The sequence below is a fragment of the Arachis ipaensis genome, chromosome B03 (assembly GCF_000816755.2).
Source record: "Arachis ipaensis cultivar K30076 chromosome B03, Araip1.1, whole genome shotgun sequence".
Classification (NCBI taxonomy): domain Eukaryota; kingdom Viridiplantae; phylum Streptophyta; class Magnoliopsida; order Fabales; family Fabaceae; genus Arachis; species Arachis ipaensis.
The window spans coordinates 3,238,192-3,241,129 of record NC_029787.2 but is presented as its reverse complement, the minus strand read 5'-3'; the positions used below and the strand labels follow the sequence as shown (position 1 = coordinate 3,241,129).

Below are 2,938 nucleotides of genomic sequence, written 5' to 3'. Positions count from 1 at the left end.
AAGTACTCTAGTGTATATAAATGGTTATATATATACATGATAATAAAGGAGGTCATTCATATATTCTAAAAAATTAATATTTATAATCTTTCTATGCTAAAGTACTTGTGTGTAGTTCAGTAGTTATTTTAACGCATTAAAAAATTATTTGTCAAACTGATCAGTAACTGATCTACTAACATTAGACTGAGCATTTTTTAGGCTTAAAAGAAAATTCTTCTGATCTGATAACATCCGACTTCGTAATTTGTCATTTGGAAATTACCAGAGACTGAAATGTTATCTTCTTTATACCATCTTCTTTAGTTTTTTCAGTGAATGCTAGGCATATCATACTCTGCCACATGTGAAAAAGTTGATGTGCACCTAAAATCACGGTGACATTTATAAATTGTTAGAGTATTTTATTCTAAATAATTTTAAAATTAAATAAAAAATTTGCATTTATTACCACCTACTTGGTTTAGAATTTTTTTTAATGGTTTATTTGGAGTTAGTTTATGTTAATGGTTATAATCTTTAATTTTCTATGTATTTGATTAGTATGAGTTCGAATTTTGGTTTAGGTCTTAGTATTTGATCATATTTGGATTTTGAATTATGATTTGAAGCAAATTTAATTATAATTTGAAGCAAATGTCTATCTATCTATTTTTATTATATAAAAGTTGATACAAATTTATTATATATAGAATCAGTTTATTTGCAAAAAGATATATTTGCATAATGTTGAATTTGAAAAATCAATCCATATGATGAACAAACATTATAATTATTGGTTTAACTATCTTGGTCCAAAGAACAAATAATTAAAGCCCACACACTGTGGTCCATTATGATTAAGCCAAGTCCAATCACAAGTCCATGAATCAAATATAAAGAAATAAAAAAAAAGAGACGAAAATCTTTCAAGTCTCAGTTACCTATTTCCATACCTCAAAAAACTTGAATCCCAAATTTAATTCACTTTAATCCTACCTAGCTTCCAATGAAAATCAAAAGTCCTCTCTTCTCTCTCCTCTATCTTTCAATTTGGTCACGTCTTCTTCCAACAAGAAGGAAATAAAGAAAAAGAAAGTGCAGTAGCTATGATAGTTTGAAGAACAAAAAGCTGTTTCTAAATCCAAGTAAAAAGAAATGACTATAACCAAAAAGCTAGTCATTCTACGGTAAGAATATATCATAAAGTTTTTTTTTTCTTTTGTGCTTCACCAAGGAACCAAGGAGAAATCTGTCGAACACCAAGAACAGAACAAACAACAATGAAGAAAACGAAATTAACTATGGTCAGGAGCTCATCAATGTTCAGAAATAAAACTTGGAGCCAAAGTAAGGCTCCACGGTCAAGATTGAAGGAACTTAAAAAAAAAGGATGAGAGAAAATGGGTAATTTCATGCAACAGATTCGGATTTCTCTCTCCTCACTGACGTGCAAGTTCTGTGAAGGAGAAAAAGACAGTATGGATCTTGAACTAGCTTCCCTCTTTTATAATAAAGGTGAACGGTCAAGAGTTGAAGGTAAGAGAGTAGAATAGAGCACATGGTTCGGTTCTCATAGCAACCTAAGCTGGTTGAGTTTTTCTCCTTCATGGTTTTCATGTTGTATTTATTTTTCTCAATGTAATCTGTTTGAGTCTCATTGAAAAAGGCAAACATGGTGAGGTTTGTAAGAAAAAATCAATGAGAAGTAAAAGACAGTGAGTTAAACTAGGAGAAAAAGTTATAAAATGTCTCAGAATTTTTTTTGTACATCTTTCTGTTTTGTGTCATGATCCTATGGAGATTCTTTTCCAAGTTGGATTAGCACTTTGTTGTTGAAAGTTAGGTTGAGTAGGGGTATCCATGGATCGGATCGTATCCGCAGATCCGCGGTAAATATCCGCATCCGATCTGCAAATTGATCGGATCGGATCTGATCCGCACCCTTTGCGGATCGGATCGCGGATATCATAATGGATTGCAAACTAAAATTGAGGGGTCCAAAATAGCAACTGAAAAAAAAAAAAAAACAGAATTCAAATTGAACAGAGTATTAAGAGTTATGAGTTGACAACTAATTAAGATTACAGTCAGTTTTGTACCACTTACACTAATAACAAAAAAAATGCAAATTAAAGGATAGAATCCAGGCTTGAGGGAAAAATTGTCATAACAACAACAACAATAATTAATAGTTTCACTTAGCTTTAAGCCATTAATTAATTACACTAACAACACTGTCTACCACTTCTTGCATCATCATCATTATCATCTAATTAATCACCTTGAGATGTCACAATTTGAGGTGTATGATCCTACTTGCTCAGCTTCCCAGCTTAACTTAGATGCAACTCTTTCATGTTGTGGGGAATATTCCTACAATTATGATCATCATGTCACCAAATCTTATATATTAATTGCTAGTTAATTGAGGCCAATCATGCATGTATTATGTAGAAATCTACAAGATTCTATTTTTCAAAAAACAAAATTAGTTTTATATATAAATATATAACTATTTGTGTATCCCTTCTATCAACCTAAACTTTTGGAATTAGTAATTTATTAAATTTCATGAAATGATGTCAAAATTTCTGAGTTAAGGGTTTAGAATTTGATGTTATTATATATATTTCTAAAAGAAAGAAATTTTAGTATGAAAAAACAAACATGTTATTGGGAACAATAGGGCCCCCTGTCCTAATCTTCCATCTTCCAAAGAAATTAAAGAACGCATATTAATTAATTGTCACAACAGAAGACATGTTCATTTATTAACATAGTTTTTGAGGGGATTTATTGTCAAAGTTCGTAAGAACATATGTGATGGTTTAGCAAGAGATATTTAACCTTTTTTTTTTGAAAATTTAAGAAAGAAATTAACAATTTAGGAGATTTTTCGATTAATATATGGCTTAAAAAATCTAATTAATATATATTCTAAAAATATAAATTAAAA

The 2,938-nt window shown here is 30.0% G+C and overlaps 3 protein-coding genes across 4 annotated transcripts in view; 2 read left to right on the top strand and 1 right to left on the bottom strand.

The window, feature by feature from the left end:
• The window catches only part of LOC107629231 (cytokinin riboside 5'-monophosphate phosphoribohydrolase LOG1), a gene marked incomplete in the record, with an annotated part of 25,013 nt that overhangs the window by 13,464 nt on the left and 8,611 nt on the right, over positions 1-2,938 (bottom strand).
• Positions 1-2,938, top strand: part of LOC107629233 — a 15,912-nt gene that overhangs the window by 11,663 nt on the left and 1,311 nt on the right. The gene's annotated exons all lie outside the window — the stretch shown is intronic.
• The window catches only part of LOC110262348, a 5,557-nt gene that overhangs the window by 1,378 nt on the left and 1,241 nt on the right, over positions 1-2,938 (top strand). The window lies entirely within an intron of this gene.